Below are 20166 nucleotides of genomic sequence, written 5' to 3'. Positions count from 1 at the left end.
TTCCTGTCAAAATGTATTTAGTTCCTTCTTTTTTTGTAACAATAATGTTTATTAAAAGAAATGCCAATAAAGCCTTTCACAGTATAAAAACAGAAATGGACTAAAATTGCACCAGTTCGAGTAACATTAGACGTTTCCCAGAATTTGTCTAATGTCAAATTGGTAAATGCATTAATTGTGTTTAAAAAAATGAACATGTTAAAAAATTTTCAATACTTGCATGTTAATGAGTTTAATAATTTCGACAGCTCTAGTTGGAAACTCAATAAAGATCTCATTGATCGCCATGTCGGGAAATAAAGGAAACTTCTTATTTACAAGCTGAAGTATCATTGCAAAAAGTAACTCATCATTAGAGGTGTTTTGGCATGGGGCAAAAAAGTTATACTTAGCTTTCATGATGCCAGCCCTACAGAGCTTAATTGCTCAAATTTGTCTTTTTGGTTTGCAAAAGCTTAGCTACCTTTTAAAACTCATAACTCATAAACCACACATAGTACACAAAATTATGTAATAACAAAATGATTTAATAGATTTTTCAAGTGATATTTCTCAAAAGGAAATGGAATGGACACACCATCAAACAGACTCGCTGACCTGATTAATTAAGTTACACTGCCAGTGGCAAATTTTAGCACATTCATAACATTTCTGAAACATTAGCTTTATTCCATTGGGCTTACCTTGTTTTTTCAAACAGTTTCCAGAAAACTCCCCATCTCCCATTGGTTGAACAAACTGAAAGTTCCATCCCAAACTCATCCTATTTGATGAGCCTATGTTGCTGTGTTGGGTTGGACAGGTAGCTTAAACAAAGGAAGGTATTAATAGCGCCACAGTGTTACACTTTTAAAAATGTACCTACAAAAAGCTTAATAATACTGTAGTTGACGCTGTATTAAATATATTACATTTCATTTTCATAAAATGAAGAATTACACACATTAAGCTTTTATATACTTCTCAAATACCTGTTGGAACAATTCTCTCAATGTTATTCATCCTGCCTTTTTTGATGTTACAAAGTGCAAACACCTCTCAATGAGAATAGTGTGCTGTCAAGTGAATTTTGTCATGCCACTAAACTGCGAGAGCTCTAGAGCACACTAACCTTATGAACTTGTATTCAAATTTATTCTCAGTGCACTTACATGGGCAAATAAGCCTAACCTTCCAATCGCAGTGATGTCAAGCGTAAACGAAAAAAAAACAAAACATGCTTGACACATAATAACGATGGCTACACTACATTAGGTTGCTACTTTATTTTTCTGAGCGTTTCCTCTTCAGGTGCCCCTCTAGGATAGAGAGTCAGTGATATGAGAGGTGCTTTACTGGAGTGTCTATCCAGTCTATAGACCTTTACATAAGATAGCATTTTCTGTAGAGGCCTCCACTCCCTCCCAACCAAAGGCTTCACCTCCTTTCTCAATGCAACAAATGGGATCCAGCGAGGGGTGCGACTGCAGGTTCCAATCAGTTTGAGGCATGGATAAGTAGTCTGCCTGGATTTGACTGTTAGACCTACAGCACTTAAGCGTTCTTGTACACACACTTTGAATAAAACATTTGCTTATCAATTATTCATCTGATACACATGGATGAGAATGGCACTACGCAAATGCCAGAATAATCCCCTGTCATTGCACCGAGGCAACCATAGCCTGGCATAATGACTACTAATTCTAATGGAGGTCTAATTTCCAACACTGCTCTTCAGGGTGGAAAACAAGGGCACTGCCTCCATAAATAAGTGTGCATGTGGTGTGTTTTTGTTCAGAGAATTACTGTTTGTCATTGAGGGGATAATAGCTTATCTGGTAAGGGCAAACTGTTTTTGTGCTCTGTGAAATGGTACAAAGTTGTACTGCCTTGCTGAAGATTCTGCCTGCGGTGGTTGAATTTGGCCACAAGGGCCTCAACAACTACAACTGGTACTTGTACCTTAGTCAGAGTAGAACCATAATTTTGACAGGAATGAAAATCATACAGTTTAAATTAGTGTTTATCAATCTTGGACCCACTTTATATCAGGTGTCTTGGACTACTTTGTACTAACAATAAAATTTGGCTGCCGATTTAACGCATTGAGTGTGATTAATTATATATAAAATAAAGTGTTAAAAAAAACGTTAACAAGAAATATTCCTTCCATCAGAGCAATTCAAGCTTGAAGTACCACCTGTTTTCTCCAGGGGGCAGTAAGCAAAACTCCAGCTGTTTAGGCAGCTGTAGAAAATATGGTTGATGTAGATGTACATGGTATGGATTAAAGTGCCCACATACTTCCACCATTATTTGTAGGAAATTTGGTTGTATAAATGTACACGGTGTGGATTAAAGTGCCGCAATTCTCCACCATTATATGTTGGAACAGGGTGTGAGCTAGGGATTAAATTAAACCTTCCTTATTTTACATTATTATATAAGGAATTTTATAATAGAATTAGTGGCTAGATTATTTGTCTGAATACAATTCTCCACCATTAAAATCGTAATACAACATCTTGTCGTATCCGCTCATAATTTCTATTGTAAGGAATTATATTTAAAAGGGAATTATGATTAATTCACTCATTGAAGTATTATTATTCTCATGGCTTATTGAAAATACAATTTTGGTACAGATTTGAAGCAAATTTATTTTAAAACAGGGATAAGATTATTTTTCAAAATATACCACAGTTAAATTATCTTTGAATACAGACATATTTTGCTGCTATTCGAAACATAAAACTAATCTAACACACACAACATGATACAGGTTGGTGAGTTGTGACAGAATGTGAAGTAAATGATCAATACAGAGAAAATGTAATCTATATGGACTCTGTTGACAATGCCTTAAGAACCAATTATCCTTCTTTGAGTCTAAATCAATTTGCATTTGGATTACCCAAAGTATTTAACTAATACTTGTGTGTCTTTGCATTTCCTTGCTTTGCGTTCTTTGTGTTGCTTGGTTCTTTGACTCTTTGTCGAAAGTTCGTTCCAAACTTTCTGAGTAAGAGAGAACTTCAGCAGAAGAGGAAGATCAAGAGAAGAGAGCGAAGAGTGTTCTTCCTTGGGTAGGAACGTTTTGAACTGAAATTGGCCACACCCCAAATGTGTCCTGAGACGATCAGAAGTGGCTTTTCAGAGTCACATGGTCGACAGGGCTGTCCTTTTCAAAAGTTGATATATTATCCTTTGTGGAGGATTCTTACAAACTCCCGCTCAGAAATAGTGCATGTTTAATCATGAACTTTTAAATCTTGAAAACGGTACAAGAGACATTTGTTGTCATCTACATTCTCTATGTAAACAAGCAAGCATTTACATACTAAATGTGACATTCTTTCATGAATATTATACGCGTAAGTAACAAAACATGATCATTCCTGGTTACAAATCATACTGGTTAATTCATTAGTTTTACAACATGGATAATATATTACACGTAACGAGAAACCTGATTGTCGGGGTATAATATCCAGTTGAACCTTGAAATTACCATACAAGATTAAAGATTATCATCATTCATTTGTTAGTAAGAAGTGATTACCAATTACTACACTTATTTTAAAAGGTACATTTGCTATAATTATTAATTTGTCAGTTATACAAGTGATCACAGGTCATAGAGTTATTTTCAGTATTATCTAGCAAGGATAGGTATGGTGTATATTTTATAGGGTTAAATCATAAGTTTAGGCTGGGATGAGGATCTCATGAGGAACTCACAAGGAAACCTTTCAAAGAAAACCTGCTTTATCTCTGTGTGGAAGTTCAGAAGGTCATGCTGAGGGTTTAATTTTGTGGAACAAAGAAGGATTTTCTTTATTGGTCAGCTCTGTCATGACAAACCCTAGTTTTAAATTAAACAGGCGTGGGAGAGAATATCTCCTTCACCAATTTAGGCGCCAAAGATTTGTTTTTATGACTCTAATGGCTCAGTGGGACATCTTTCGGATCTGTGGTGTGTGATGTTGTGTTCATTTGATGACTTTTTGTGTATAATCATACAGAGCTCAAGGTGTGCAATCCATTTAGAAGTGATTCCTATGCCCTATTATTCCCTTTTCAATACTATTCCATCCATCGTGAGCGCTTTGGAGGTTTAAAGTTGTGGGGCTCAAAAATGAGGGTAATTTGGAACTCACATTCAAAGGGATAGTTCACCTAAAAATGAAAATTGTCTCATAATTTACTCACCCTTGTGATATCCAAGATGTGTATGACTTTTTCTGCTGAACACAAACAAAGACTTTTAGAAGAATATTTCAGCTCTGTAGGTCCAAACACTCCAAATGAATGGTGGTCAGAACTCTGAAGGTTCCCAAACCCAAAAAGTTTCACATAATGGCATCATAAAAGTAATCCATATATATATTAACTTAACCATATATATAATAATTAACAAGTATAAACTTAGATAGTAAATGCAAAGCGCTCCAGTTTAACTTAAAACGATTGTGTAATGGCAAATGAACCTGGTTCATACACGCTGTGTTAATGACACGCTGTGACAAAGAGAAGGAGATGCACGCTTACTCTGTTTCTTTGGAATGAACAATTATGAAACTAAATCTCGGGGGGTGATTGGCGGGGTTGGGTTTGCGGTAGTAAAGACACCTCTTAAATCTCGGCACCTCCACTTAAAATGGCACATTTAGATTTGCGAATGGGAAGGGGCTCCCCATTCTGTGCACGTCAATGGCTCGTGGGTTTAATCAGAGCAATAAAATAACGTGTGAAAGTGAAGCAATTACAAAAAAACCTTTTTACTATTGCAAAAAAATATATATATATATATATATATATATATATATATATATATATATATATATATATATATATATATAAACTAGTTCAAAATCAAGTGTAAATGTAGAAATATATTTATTATTTTATTTATGTATTTAAAGTTAAGTATGTAAAAATTACTTAACATTACTACATGTGAGGCACACATGTAGAAAAAAGCACACCTTAAAATACGTGACAATTTATATGCCATTAATCGTGAAAGCCCTTAATGTGACAATTAATCGTCACAGACCTAAAACAGACAATAAATCGTCATAAATTGCAATTATTTCTTTGACAATTAATCGTCAGCCAAATTTCATAATCGTGACAGCCCTACTCAGGTGATTGGCTCAAAAAAACTATGCCCATAATCAATGATGGTAGCAGGTTGTGTACTTCTGTGGTGTTACACACCAGCCAATTAACTTACGTTGAGATTAACAGTAATGTTAACAGATAGCTTTATCCAGGTATTATAGACCTCCTTGATTAGACTCGATAACGTCTGGTCCAGCCAGGCAACCAGGTACTTTAGATAATGAACAGAGAGGGGTCAGTTTGAGTTTATTTGTTGAGTTAGGGCTTGCCCGTCACATCTGGGGAACTCTGGGAAGGCCAGAGGCGGACAGGGGCCAGTTGTCATGTGTCACTTAGACAGGCGGGCAGCCAGCTGCAGCCTGCTGAATTGTGTTCATGGCATTCTCCTGGCAAGGTGGGTGGACAAACCAGGTTGGTGTGAAGTGGAATGTGAGGGACAATAGTGTCTTTGATTGCATGACTTCTGCAACATTTGAGCACTCCCTCCATACCAAAAAGAGCAGACAGATTCTGCAAAGTCAACTCACCCACCTTCGAGGACAGAGAAGAGGATCCGTATGCATACAAGTATATAACAAGAGACAGGTCCCAGCAAGCACATGCTGGTTTCAGTAGAAGAGCTTCTGGGGAGATATTTACTCTGAGGTAAGAAACTGTCACTTTCATGAGGTTCAAGATTTTTTTTTCACAATGCGCTGACCTATGTTGTAAGAATCAGATTATCAAAGTCTACTTTCTAAATGTTACATGGCCTGTCCATTCCAGACTTTGATCACCTTCCTGTTTCGAAGCCTTTTTGAGATAGAATTGTGCTCCAAGCAAGCAGACTATTACATTTTAGAGACATGAAAATGGTCAAAGCCAATCTTTGACAGCAAGGCTAACTACTTAAAAGCTCCACAGCTTCTCCGTAGTCAGAATGGAACATTGGTCTACTTTTTGGTTTGAATATGTTGTGTGCCTCTGATCCAACTGGATTCACTAAAAATGTCTTTCTACAGAAGAAGACTTTTTATCTTCTCAGCTTAAAATAATTTATTCAGCGCAATGAAAAGTTCTAGTTTACAAGAACTTGCTACATGACGAATAAGACTTTCGAATCTTGGAATGCTTATTTAACCCAATGAGATTCAAAGTAATAGATTATTTATGGATTTTGAAAAATGTGTATTGCTCAAAAGTTGCTTTTTCAATACTCAGGCAACTTTAAGTAGAGTATATTCTTGTCTTACCTATTAAGGGTTTAAAATAAAATAAATAACTGAAATGTAGGTATTTTTATCACAAAAACCTATCATATGACTTCAGAAGAATAGGATACACAAGTCATATGTTGTGAGGTAAGTGAGGACCCAAAAGCGATATAACAGAAAGCAGTCTTTAATGAAGTTCAAAATTAGATCACTACAAAACACAAAGTCTTCTCCTTGAGAGGTGAAAAGGTTAACATAAACAATCCAAGCAGCTGGATCGAAGAATGAAGGGAGCAGTCCTCAGCGCTCCTTAGCGGGCCTCCCTCAGGCGGCTGCCGGGCTTGCAGTGTGACGCCGACAGGCTGTGGATTCCCCTGGGGTTGGCAGGGATAGAGGGAGAGCGTAGGCACCAGACCTCTAGCAGCGAGGGGCTGAACTGAATAGAACACAAATCCAGGTGGTTAACGGAGAGAGGGGTGCTGAGGAGCGGGAACAAATACAGGACAGGACTGGACAGCGACAATTCTGACGGTAGACAGAAACAGCGTGTAGCGTTCTCTAGTGAGACTCAGACAATGAAGGCAGAGAAAGCAGGGAAAGAAGTAGAGCGTTAATCAGCGGGGAAAACGGAATCAGGTGGGGAAGAATTAGACGAAGAATTAGGGGGAGACGAGAGACAGCTGGGGAGCGAGGGAAAAGGAGAGAAGTAACAAAAGAGGGCCAATAGATGGCATGAGAGTAGAAGGAAAGAACAAGAGCAAAACATACGATATGACAGGACAAGACATGACAGTACCCCCCCCCCTCAGCGAGCGTCTCCTGGCGCTCTCGAGGAGGAAACCTGGCGGTTCCGGAGGAAATCATCAATCAGCGAACGGTCCAGAACGTCCCGAGAGGGAACCCAACTTCTCTCCTCGGGACCGTATCCCTCCCAATCGACCAGAAACTGATGACCACGGCCCCGGGGACGCATGTCTAGAATCTTGCGGACCCTGTAGATGGGAGCGCCCTCAACATGAACGGGGGGGGGAAGAGGGACGAGTGGGAGCGCGGGCAGCGGGCTTGACACAGGAGACGTGGAAAACCGGGTGAACACAGCGAAGATAGCGGGGGAGAAGGAGTCATACCGCAACGGGATTAATGACCTGAGAAATACGGAGCGGACCGATGAAGCGTGGGATCAGTTTACGAGGGGCAGACCTAAGGGGAAGGTTAAGGGTGGAGAGCCACACCCTTTGACCGCGGCAGTATCTGGGACTCTTGGATCTACGCTTATTAGCAGCCTTAACTGTCTGGGTTCTAAAACGGCGCAGGGCCGAACTAACACTCCGCCAAGTGCGTTCGCAACGCTGGATCTAAAGCTTGAGCAGAGGGAACGCTGGAGTCGGCGAAGTTGCGACGTGAACAGCGGAGGTTGATAACCAAGGCAACACTGAAAGGGGGACAGACCGGTAGCGGACGACGGAAGGGAGTTATGGGCGTATTCGGCCCAGGGAGGTGCTCAGCCCAGGACGCGGGGTTGCGGAAGGAGAGGCTGCGCAGAATGCGACCAACAGTCTGATTGGCCCGCTCGGCTTGACCGTTAGACTGATGGTGGAAGCCGGACGAGAGACTGACGGACGCTCCAATCAGCGTACAAAACTCTCTCCAAAATAGAGACGTGAACTGCGGACCCCTGTCTGAGACGATGTCGGACGGGAGACCGTGAATGCGAAAGACATTCTCGACAACAATTTGTGCCGTCTCCTTGGCGGAGAGGAGTTTAGCGAGGGAATGAAATGGGCCGCTTTAGAGAAACGATCAATAACTGTGAGAATAACAGTCTTACCAGCCGACGAAGGAAGGCCAGTGATGAAGTCTAGGGCGTATATGGGACCATGGTCGCAGGGGATGGGAAGTGGTCTAAGGAGACCGCCGGGGAGTTACCGGACTTAGTCTGAGCGCAGATGGGGCAAGCTGCTATGAAACGCCGCGTATCACGTTCTTGAGTGGGCCACCAAAAGCGCTGGCGAATGGACGCGAAGCGTGCCCGGACGCCGGGGTGGCCTGCCAACTTGGCCGAGTGGGCCCACTGAAGAACGGCTAGGCGAGTGGAGGTAGGAACAAAAAGGAGATGCTTAGGACAGTTACGCGGAGAAGATGTGTTACCAAGCTCCGCTTAACCCGTCTTTCGATTCCCCATACCGCCCCGATGACGCAACCCTTAGGGAGGATCTCCTTAGAGTCCGTGAGGGACCGAGGAAGGAAAGAGGCGCGACAGGGCATCAGGCTTGATGTTTTTAGAGCCCGGACGGTAGGAGATGACAAACTCGAATCGAGTGAAAAATAGAGCCCAGCGAGCCTGGCGCGCTAAGACGCTTAGCGGAACGAATGTACTCTAAATTTCTATGGTCCGGTCCAAACGATAAAGGAACAGTCGCCCCTCCAACCATTGTCGCCATTCGCCTAAAGCGAGGCGGATGGCGAGCAACTCACGGTTCCCCACATCGTAATTACGCTCGGACGGGACAGGCGATGGGAAAAGAACGCGCAAGGGTGGACCTTGTTGTCAGCAGCGAACGCTGGGAGAGAATGGCTCCCACGCCTACTTCGGACGCCGTCTACCTCGACGATGAACTGTCTAGACAAATCCGGGTAAGAAGGATGGGCGCGGACGTAAAACGGCTCTTAAGGAGGTCAAAAGCCCTCTGGGCCGAGACGGACCAATTAAAGCGCGCCTTGACGGACGTGAGGGCGGTCAGGGGAAGCCACCTGACTGAAATTACGGATAAAGCGTCGGTAAAAATTGGCAAAACCGAGAAAACGCTGCAGCTCGACGCGTGATTCAGGAGTGGGCCAGTCGAGCACGGCCTGGACCTTGGCTGAATCCATCTCAATCCCGCGGCGGAAATAACAGAGCCAAGAAAAACTACTGAAGGGGCATGGAAGGTGCACTTCTCAGCCTTAACGTAGAGGCGATTCTCCAATAAACGTTGAAGTACACGGCGAACATGCAGGACATGAATCTGGAGCGACGGTGAAAAAATCAAAATATCGTCGAGATAAACGAAAACAAAAATGTTCAGCATGTCTCTTAGGACGTCGTTGATGAGCGCCTGAAAGACAGCTGGGGCGTTGACAAGGCCGAACGGAAGGACCCGATATTCAAAATGCCCTAACGGGTGTTAAATGCGGTCTTCCACTCGTCCCGCTCCCTAATGCGCGACGAGATGGTAAGCGTTACGCAGATCCAATTTAGTAAAATATCTGGCTCCCTGCAAGATCTCGAAGGCTGAAGACATCAGAGGGAGCGGGTAACGATTCTTAACAGTAATGTCATTCAGCCCTCGATAATCAATGCATGGTCGAAGAGAGCCGTCCTTCTTCTTAACAAAAAACTCGCCCGGGCGGAGACGAGGAGGGAACTATGGTACCGGCGTCGAGCGAGGCGGATAAATAATCCTCAAGGGCTTGGCGTCGGGAACCGATAGAGAGTAAAGTCTACCGCTGGGGGAGTGGCTCCTGGGAGGAGCTCGATCTTACAATCATATGCGCTGTGCGGAGGGAGGGAAGCGGCTCGGGAACGACAGAACACCGCCGCAAATCGTGATAGTCCTCCGGCACACCAGTCAGATCACCAGGCTCCTCCTGAGAGAGAGAGACAGAGGAGATGGGGGGAATAGCAGACGTTAAACACTTCACATAACACGAGACATTCCAAGAGAGGATGGTGTTCTTAGACCAATTAATGGAGGGGTTATGTTGAACTAGCCAAGGGTGGCCTAAGACAATAGGAGCAAATGGTGACTGAAAAATAAAAAAGGAAATGGTCTCGCTGTGATTACCAGAGACAGTGAGGTTTAAGGGTAGCGTCTCACGCTGAATCCCGGGGAGGGGACTACCGTCCAGAGCGAACAGGGCCGAGGGCTCCCTTAAATCAGAAAGGGGAATGCTGTGCTCTCGAGCCCAAGTCTCGTCCATAAAACAGCCCTCTGCCCCAGAGTCAATCAGAGCCTTGCAGGAAGCGGAAGAGCCGGTCCAACGGAGATGGACAGGGAATGTGGAACAGGACCTTGAAGGAGAGGCCAGGGTAGTTGCGCCACCAGTCGCCTCCGATCACTGGTGAACTCTGGCTTTTACCGGACAGGAAGTGACGAGGTGCGTAGCAGCGCCGCAGTAAAGACAGAGGCGATGGTTAATTCTTCGATCCTTCTCTGTAGCCGAGATGCGGATACCCCCTAACTGCATGGGCTCAGACGGCGCGGCCAAGGAGGAGGATGGTAGAGCAGTGAAAAAAGGGGCTGAGAGAGAAGCAGCATCAGCCTTACGGGTCCGGCGGTGAAGGTCGATTCTCTTCTCGATGCGGATGGCGAGTTCAATCGCTGAATCCACTCGTGTGGGAACCTCACGGGAGAGGATCTCGTCCTTGACCTCCGCGCAGAGACCCTCCAGAAAGCGGGCGAGCAAGGCAGGCTCGTTCCAGTCGCAAGAGGCGGCGAGAGTCCGGAACTCAATGGAATAATCCGTGACGGACCGCTTACCCTGACGTAGTGACCACAGGACTCGGGAGGCCTCCTCGCCGAACACGGAACGATCAAAAACCCGGATCATCTACCTCCTGAAGTCCTGATAGTGGATAATGCAGTCAGCCTCCGCCTCCCAGATGGTCGTGCCCCACTCACGAGCCCGTCCGGAGAGGAGAGAAAGCACATATGCGACGCGGGCCCTGCTCAGGGAGTAGGTGGTGGGCTGGAGAGAGAAGACAACATCGCATTGGGTTAGAAAAGCGCGGCACTCCGTGGGCTCACCAGCGTAGCAGGGCGGGTTGTTGATCCTGGGCTCAGGGGGTCCGGAAGACTTGGAAGCGGCCGAAGAGTCGAGGCGAAGAGTCTGGAGTTGACCGGTGAGGTCAGCGACCTGAGCAGCCAGGGCCTCAATAGCATGTCGGGCAGCAGATAACTCCCCCTCGTGTCTGCCTAACATCGCCTCTTGGAGCTCGACAGCCGGCAGAAGAGGATTCGGGATCGCTGGGTCCATTTCTGGTCTGAGTCTTCTGTTGCGAGGTAAGTGAGGACCCAAAAGCGTATATAACAGAAAGCAGTCTTTAATGAAGTTCAAAATTAGATCACTACAAAACACAAAGTCTTCTCCTTGAGAGGCTAAAAGGTTAACATAAACAATCACGCAGCTGATCGAAGAATGAAGGGAGCAGTCCTCAGCGCTCCTTAGCGGGCCTCCCTCAGGCGGCTGCCGGGGCTTGCAGTGTGACGCCGACAGGCTGTGGATTCTCCTGGGGTTGGCAGGGATAGAGGGAGAGCGTAGGCACCAGACCTCTAGCAGCGAGGGCTGAACTGAATAGAACACAAATCCAGGTGGTTAACGGAGAGAGGGGTGCAGAGGAGCGGAACAAATACAGGACAGGACTGGACAGCGACAATTCTGACGGTAGACAGAAACAGCGTGTAGCGTTCTCTAGTGAGACTCAGACAATGAAGGCAGAGAAAGCAGGGAAAGAAGTAGAGCGCTAATCAGCGGGGAAAACGGAATCAGGTGGGGAAGAATTAGACGAAGAATTAGGGGGAGACGAGAGACAGCTGGGGAGCGAGGGAAAAGGAGAGAAGTAACAAAAGTGGGCCAATAGATGGCATGAGAGTAGAAGGAAAGAACAAGAGCAAAACATACGATATGACAGGACAAGACATGACATCATAACTTTTATGATACTTTTGGGTCCTTGTCTACACTTTAAAGTGTGGCACTATCCACTGTTTTGAAAAGATGAACCATGATATTAAAACATTAAATCATATCCTTTTGTGTTTTAAACATGAGAGTGAGTGGGTGAATAAATTATCACAGAATTTTCATTTTTGGGTGAACTATTCCTTCAAATGTATGTAGATTCGTAGACCAAATTATTTGGTCTTGGAAGAATCTAATAGGAATTTTATACAGTAATTCATATAGAAATCTTGACTTTTGATTGCAGACTTTGGGCCTGTTTAAACTTGGCACTTCATGCATTTTCACTGATCGGATAGCTATCCAATCACGAAAAGACCTTCAATTGCTCAAACCTAATACATTTTCGTTTCAAAATGCATCTTTTTCTCTCCGTTTTGGCCTTCCGTCCACACTGAGATGGCGTTTTTGTCTGTGAAAACTGAGCTTTTTGAAAACGCACTCCAAAGTATAAAAATATGAAAATGCCGTTTTCACATTGTAGTGTGGACTGTGAAAATGGATGCCACTGAGTATTTGCATTGCGTATTTGCATAGGGCCTGCATCGCGTAATAAATAACAACAAATTTAGACATGGATGCACGTTGTACGAAAGACAGGAATTTTTTCTTCATTAATTTGATGCAGATATCTGAAGAATCTGAAACTAAACACTGGCAATGAATGAGTGCAGCTGACACGCATGATACATCTTTCCTATGAGAAGCCCAGAGGAGGGGGGAATACACAACCCACACACAAACAAAAACACATTCAGACTCAGTTGGACTCAAATAACAAATCACATCTTTTACATTTTCTGCCTGGCAAAAGCATAATTACGGAAGTAAACTCTTTTTTTTTTTTTTTTGCATATAGCATGGGAATTGGAGATCGGATTCACATCCGTGTGATGGAGATACATTGATGTGGCCAAGTGTAAATGGAATGTGCTTATTCAATAGGATAGCAATCCGATCAGTAAAAACGCATGAAGTGACCAAGTGTAAATTGGCCCTTTGTTGTATTGGCAATCTGAGCACAGTTTCACATTGTTGAGATCTCTTCTAAAACTCTAGAGGAAACATGCGTGAGATTACTGATTTTCAATTGGCTGTTTATTTCATCTTGTTGTCTAGGATCCAACAATGAATCTGATATATTGAAGAGATGTCTGTGTTTTTCCATCCTACAAGTTTCTATATGTCTTCTTGCTTCAACCTGATTTACAATGGAAAGTTCAAGAGTACAAGAACTAAAATGTGTATTTAACCTTCAGAGATCTAATTCAAAAGATTTTGTGCATTTGAGATGCAAAGGGCGATATCTGCAGGGAATCTGTGTGTGTTTTGGATATGTGTGTGCTTGACGTGGGAGGTTTGTCATCATGCCATTCGCTATGTTGCCTGGGCACATAGAAGTGTTCCAGGGTCCTGGCATTGGACAGTGGAGCGTGCTCTATCTACTCACCTCTTATTGGTGGAAAAGTGCCTCTCTGAAAAGTCCTCGCCAGAGGCTCATTTCCACGACTGTTTTTGTTTTGAGCCGATTCAGCACAATTTTTGTCAAATACACAAATCGGTGAGTGCCGAGGTGTAAGCGGGGAGTTATAATGGCACATAACCACCTGGAAGAGATTCTGCACTGCATCAAGTCTGATTTTTAATAAAACTCTCCAGCACAGGTCCTACCTCACTGTCTTCTATGAATTTGGAGTTTTAGCAGTATCTGAAGCCCCCATCCAGCTATCTGATGAACCATAAACAACCTGGATTAATCACAGAGAGAAGTGAGAGGAGGGTGGAATGAGACACACACACAGAGAGAGAGAGAGAGAGAGAGAGAGAGAGAGAGAGAGAGAGAGAGCCCTGATTCAAGAACGATTGGAAAATGACACTGAATTAACAGGAATCGTCTAAGGAGTGGATGCATTAGAGCCTTACAGAGGCATTCATTCTCTTCCTGCTCCGGGGAGCACACCCTCCTGGATGACACAGTAACAAAATTTCAAATTGCACTTAAAAATAAAATCACATTTTTAACACTTTGTTTTCCTGTAAAAATATCTAAACATCCATACCTTGTAATTTAAATGTGTATATATACATATATATATATATATATGTACACAGTATATATTCACAGGGTTGAGGAGTAACGGAATACATGTAAAGGGATTACGTATTTAGAATGCAAAATATAAGTAACTGTATTTCACTACAGTTACAATTTAAATCATTGGTATATGTAAATACAGTTACATTCAACAACTATTTTGATTACTGAAGAGATTACTTTGCATTTTATTGTCATTTGTTTCATTTAATATTTCAGATGGAAAACATTTATACATATAAATGATGCGATCCAATGTGCATTTGAACAGCAGTGAAACACTTTCTTATGATGTGTTACATTCATACGAGCAGACAGAGAATTAAGTTTGAAGTAAGTTTGGAGCAGAAGAAATATAAATAAATCTTGTGTATATTGTCAGCTTTACGCTAAGCTCAAAAGCTATTTCTAGCCATTTTACATGCACATATTACATGCAGATCATATTTTTTTATCAAGAAAATTCACGTTAGATCATAATTACTTTTTTCTTGTAAGACCTTTGATATTTGGGTAAATATCGTATTTGTATCCTTAAAACAAGATCAGATTGATTAATGAAACAACGGCATAAAATATTTAGGTTTTCAGAGAATGTATTTTTAACATGTGTATTTTGAGTTTTTATATTCAAAACAAGTGAAAAAATCTACCAGTGCTGAAGAAGTAATCCAAAGTATTTAGAATATGTTACTGACCTTGAGTAATCTATCGAAATATATTACAGTTAAATTTTACAGCATGTATTCTGTAATCTGTAATGTAATACGTTTCAAAAGTAACCCTAACAACCCTGTATATACATACTATACTGTAGCTCAGAGTAGGGGTTTAAATCGGACGTTTCATTACGATACGATCTTATATCGATTCTCTTGGCCTTCAGTCTGATATAACAGTCAATAAAAAACATTTTGCCCTAAAATGCAGCCAAAATATAATTTGAATATTTTATTGAGCTCTCTGAAAAGTGCAAATTTAGTATCCACATTGGGAATCCACAATAGATGGATTTCTCTTTCCCTATTTAGTGCTGTTCAGAATGTCGGTGTTGTCAAGACGTTTCACATGATGGTTGAACTGCTCCACGGTACTTTTAAATAGGAAATTCTCATGTAAATTTCAAGTGTGTCACAACGACATCAATGGAAGCCCGAATTAATCGCACACGTGAGACGCACTGCGTTTGTCACCAGAGCTCGTATTTTAAGGAGCACCCTGTTACCATGCTCACACTGATCCAGTCACTGGTCTGGATCTCTCGTATTGCGGGAAGCCCAGTTGACTGCATGGATAGCAGAGCACAGTTTGGCTTCAAAGACCCTGCCGTGGCTTCCACAGTTCCACAGTTTGGCTTCCGTGTCCCACATGAAAAGCGTATTTAGCCCCAATAAAGTGTAATTAATGCAATATGGTTGCTTCATTGCCTGAATGAAATGCGTACGGATGACGCCGACATGACAGTATTAAAATAAAGGTACATCTTATAACAATGTCTATATATCGATATTTACGCATTGTATCAATAACATTGGATCGTTGATTTTTGGATCGATGCATTGATCCAGATCGATTAATCCGTACACCTCTAGTTCACCTCTTGAGGGGGCGCTAATAAAATAATAAAATTGTGTAATGAATGCATAAACTGCAGCTATAGACTAAACATTCAGTTTCAGCCATTTAGCTTTGTTTAGATACAGCAGTTCCTAAACAAAGACATACTATGCATTACTTTTTCTAAATTATATTCCACTTTGCCCAGCTTAGGACACAAATTGTTTACTGATGTTAGTAGAGTAATATAGCTTATCTACTGCCAACAACTCCCAAATGAATACTTATTGAAAACGCACAATAACGGCAGACATATGCACAACTGAAATATGAAATGTTTTTGTACTATATGACTACATTAGCATCACTCATCCCTCCCCATTTTTGGGGGCTTCAAACAGGTGTAGAGACTTTTCTTGTGAGCAGATAGACAGCAGATGGGGCGGCAAGGTGGAAAGTTTTGCACTGGCTGGGAGCTGCACAGAGAAAGTACGGCTGGTTTTGACTGCGGAAATTAATCTTTCTCTCGTTACTCATTGTTTGTTTCTGATAACAGAAGAAGCATGAGGCATAGCTATGTCACTTTCAAAAGCATTTAAGCTAAGACTGATAATCAGGACAAAAGGCTTCCAGACTGTACCTCTGTCAGGATGTGGAAATTGGCTCATAAAATCGGGACTCGTAAAATAGCATAATTGACTCCTGCCCCCTAACAAATATAATTAAAACCATAGAACTTTTCATGCTAGCGCCGTCTTTGATTTATAATGGGAATGACATTGAGTCTGTGAGGGATACACTTACAATCTCTTCAATGACACAAATGTTATAAAGCTCCTATATCACATCTAATGACTCATGTTTGTATACTGAATGTTCTTGGACAGATTGTCCGTGAAACGATCCAAAAACATTTAAAACTGCAGTACAGCCTATTTAAGTGACTGCAAGTCTATCCCTCACAGACTCGTTACCATTCCCATTAAAAATCAAAGATGGCGTTATCGTGAATAAGGTCTAGATAGAGTTTGTTTTATACATACACTACACATACTAAATTATGAAACACTTGACTGAAATGTTTCTCATGATCTTAAAAATCTTTTGATCTGAAGGCGTATGCTTAAATGTTTGAAATTTGTTTTGTAGACAAAAATATAATTGTGCCACCATATTAATTTATTTCATTATAAAACTAAAGTTTAATAAAAAAAAAAAAAACCACATAGATGGGAACTCCTTCAATACTATTTAAAAGGATCTCAGGGTGATACCTCAAGGAGTTGGTTGAGAAAATGTCAAGAGTACACGTCAGCAAATGGTGACTACTTTGAAGATGCAAAAATATTACACAGTTTTGATTTATTTAGAATTTCGTTTAATCACAACATAATTCCTAGATTTCCATTTATGTTATTCCATAGTTTTGATGAATTTACTATTATTCTAAAATGTGAAAAAAAAAATAAAAAATAATAATAATAAATATACATATATAATATATATAATATAGAATGAGTAAGCATTTTAAAACTTTTGACTGGTAGTGTATGCACTCACATTTTAAGCTCATACATTTTTTTTCAGGTTTTTAATTATTTATTTTAAAATGTTTAATGAAAGTAAAGGTGAGAGTAAATAAAATGTACATCTTTAGGAAATCATCTGTCTGTCTGTCTGTCTGTCTGTCTGTCTGTCCCCCTCGTGCCACAAAAACAGCACCAACTTGTGAGCAATTATCTGAGTTACCATAGACTTTGTCAGACGGGTTGGTTTGAGTATTTTTGTAACTGTTGATCTCCTGGGATTTTCACACTCAACAGTCTCTAGAATTTACTCAGAATGGTGCCACACCAAAAGAAAAAACATCCAGTGAGCGGCAGTTTTGTGGACGGAAACACCTTGTTGGTGAGAGAGGTCAACAGAGAATGGCCAGACTGGTTTGAAGTCTTCGGTAACACATATAACCGCTCTGTACAATTGTGGTACATAGAATATAATCTCAGAATGCTATTCTGAGATGCGGGTTGGTGCTGTTTTGACGACATGATGGGGACCTACACAATATTATGTGGTTTTAATGTTGTGGCTGATAGGTGTATTTATACTGTGTATATATATATATATATATATATATATATATATATATATATATATATATATATATATATATATATATATATATATATATGTGTGTGTATTTAATATGTTTTGCAATTAAACTAATATTTATTAAGATAATAACATTTTAATTATAATGTTTTTAAGATAATTTTTTTTTATAAATATGCTTATCATAGTAAATAAGTGAAACATTGTTTAGTTAAATATATTTGATTAAATACATTTAAAAAATCTTTATAAAAATTATTTAAAAAAATTCTTACCTGATTTGCAAATGTAGTTTTTTTTCTTCTTGTTTTAAGCAGAAATCTAATAAAATGTTGTGAAGTTTATGCATAAAACAAGAAAAAACAGTGCCAAATGGGTAAGAAACAAAGCTCATAAAATAAGACATATTCTCTGAAAACACTATCTCACACAGTTGTGCTGCAAGTTGTTGTTAAGGATATTTTATCTGGAAAACAAGACACAAACATTTATGCCATTTTTGCAGTGTAAGACACATCTCAGGCTCTGTTTTTTTGGCTTCACATCACTGCCACATGAGCCTGGACAGCCGGATATGTTTATTGTTGCACAGACGTCAGTTGAGATTATGCAGCAGTGACCAGGTGACAGTACATCAGTCATGGTCAGTTAGTGGGGGTCCCAGAAGAGGGGTTTAGTACTGTGGATGAAGTTTCTCTGTTTGTGAGATGATGGGGCTAATGAAAGGGAAAGAGAAGAACATCTTGGCAGTCTGGCAGCAGCAGTGAGCGAGACGCAAGGGGTTTCATGACTGAGGAAAAGCTCCTTAATCATGAGAATTTTGCTGGGCTGACTGTGTCTCCGTCTGTTCTCTTTGGATGCATGCTGAATTCCAGTGGTACTTACAGCAGTGTTACTGCACTCTGTCTCTGGCTGTGAGAAATACAGCTTATGGCTTGCAGGCAATGCTGATGTTGTATTTATATCACTTGTGCTTCAGGGTTCAGTTGAGGTGCATCTGTAAAAGTGGGTATTTGTTTGTTCCTGTGCCTATTTGTTTGCTTGTTTGTTGATTATTTCATCATGTTGTAATTGAATGTTCGTTGTTGTTTTTTGATTATAATTAGGGCTTTATTTTAGTTCAAATTGATAAAAATAAATAAATCTATCTATCCATCCATACCAGTCAATTCCAAATCTTTGGTGATTCTATGGGCTTTTATCTCCATGAATTGTCTTGGCAAAGTTTTTAACAAGTAGGTTCCCAGGTTTTTCCTCAACCCTCCCCATTTGCCCAGGCTTGGGACCAGCATGCAGGTGTTACCCTACATGGCTGGGGATGCAGACAAACAAACATACACACAAATTCACACATACGGGCGATTTATAGTCTTCACTAACCCTGTATGTTTTTGGAGGGAAACCGGAGCACCCGGAGAAAACCCAAGCGAACACAGGGAGAACATGCAACATATAGCGCATGTGAAACACAAGAACACTGTATGAACAACTCCTAATCTTCTCTAATTTCTAAAGCCACTTTTTGTATTGTTTATTCAATATTTCGCTTGCAAGCCACAATAATGTCTTAAAGGTATAGTTCACTCAAAAATGTTTATTCACATATCATTTAACCTCATGCAATCCCAGATGTGTATGACTTTCTTTTTTCAGCAAAACAGAAACAAAGGTTTTTAGGAGAATATGTCAGCTCTGTAGATCATTCCAATGAAAGTGAATGGTGATCAGACCTTTGTAGCTCCAAAAATCACATAAAGGAAACATAAAAGTCCATATGACCCCAGTGGTTAAATTCATATTTTTAGAAGCAATATAATTGGTGTTGGTGAGAAAAAGACCAATTTTTACATAATTTTTTACTCTAAATAACCACTTTAACTTTCACTTTAAGATGTGAAAAACAGGCACTACATGTGACTTTCAAATGTAAAAGTTAAATTGGAGATTTAGAGAATCAAAAGTTAAATTTGTATCTGTGTCTCACCCAAACCTAATATACTGCTTCTAAAGACATGGATTTAAACACTGGAGTCATATGGATTACTTCTATGTTTCCTTTATAAGTTTTTTGGAGCTATAAATGTCTGGTCACCATTCGCTTGCATTATGAGGCCATACAGAGCTGAAATATTCTTCTAAAAATCATTGTTTGTGCTCTGTTGAAGAAAGAAAGTTATGCACATCTGGTATATCATGAGGGTGAGTAAATAATGAGATAATTTCCTTTTATGGGTGAACTCTCCCTTTAAAGCTAAAGTTTGTATCTTTTTCAGTGTTAAAATACTTCCTTCTGTCCTAGTTAATATGCAGAGACAACTACAAGTCAGTCATTCAGAGGTTAATTTTCTCGAAAACTTTAAACGCTTTGTCTCTGTGGCA

The 20166-nt window shown here is 40.8% G+C and overlaps 2 protein-coding genes across 2 annotated transcripts in view; one reads left to right on the top strand and one right to left on the bottom strand.

The window, feature by feature from the left end:
- The window catches only part of LOC127663229 (uncharacterized), a 516242-nt gene that overhangs the window by 63303 nt on the left and 432773 nt on the right, over positions 1 to 20166 (bottom strand). The gene's annotated exons all lie outside the window — the stretch shown is intronic.
- Positions 1 to 20166, top strand: part of drp2 (dystrophin related protein 2) — a 261720-nt gene that overhangs the window by 103701 nt on the left and 137853 nt on the right. The gene's annotated exons all lie outside the window — the stretch shown is intronic.

This window comes from Xyrauchen texanus, chromosome 23, assembly GCF_025860055.1.
Source record: "Xyrauchen texanus isolate HMW12.3.18 chromosome 23, RBS_HiC_50CHRs, whole genome shotgun sequence".
Taxonomy (NCBI): Eukaryota; Metazoa; Chordata; class Actinopteri; order Cypriniformes; family Catostomidae; genus Xyrauchen; species Xyrauchen texanus.
Note: the sequence above shows the minus strand (reverse complement) of the source record. Positions and strands in the feature narration are given on the sequence as shown.